This window comes from Mandrillus leucophaeus, unplaced genomic scaffold, assembly GCF_000951045.1.
Source record: "Mandrillus leucophaeus isolate KB7577 unplaced genomic scaffold, Mleu.le_1.0 Scaffold280, whole genome shotgun sequence".
Lineage (NCBI taxonomy): Eukaryota > Metazoa > Chordata > Mammalia > Primates > Cercopithecidae > Mandrillus > Mandrillus leucophaeus.
Window position 1 is genome coordinate 1,617,487 of NW_012102921.1, and position 646 is coordinate 1,618,132.

Genomic DNA, 646 nt, shown 5'->3' on the forward strand with positions numbered 1-646 from the left:
TGGCCTCAGTAAAGCTAGTTGGAGGTGTGGTGCTAACACGAGGAGTTGTTAATGGAGTGCTTCTTTCACTGGTAGTTGAAATATGTATGGTAGTGTCTTCGGCAGGTATGGAGGATGAACTGGCTTCGGTAGAGGTGAGCAAAGGTGTGCTGGTATCACCAGGGGGTGTTGAAAGTGTGCTGGCCTCAGAAGGACTCGTCACAGATATAGGGCTGAGGAGAGTTGTCAGTAAAGTGCTTCTTTCACTCGTAGTTGACACAGGCATGGTGGTGCCTTCAAGAGTTGTAGGAGATGAACTTCCTTCAGAGGCAGTGGTCACGGACATGCTGGTGTCAACAGATGGTATGGAAGGGGTGCTACTCTCAGGAAACCTCGTTACAGGGGTGGAACTGATAAGAATAGTGGTCCCAAGGGTGCTGATTTCCGTGGGTATAGACACAGACATGGTGGTACTGTCAAGAGTTGCAGAAGATGAAATGGCCTCAGTAGAAGTGGTCACAGGTGTGTTGGTGTCAACAAAAGGTGTTGAAAGGGTGTTACCCTCAGAACTCGTCACATGTGTGCTGCTGACAGGAATAGTTGTTAATGGAGTGCTTCCTTCACTAGGAGTCGAGATTGGCATATTGGTACCTTCAGGAGTTGCAAG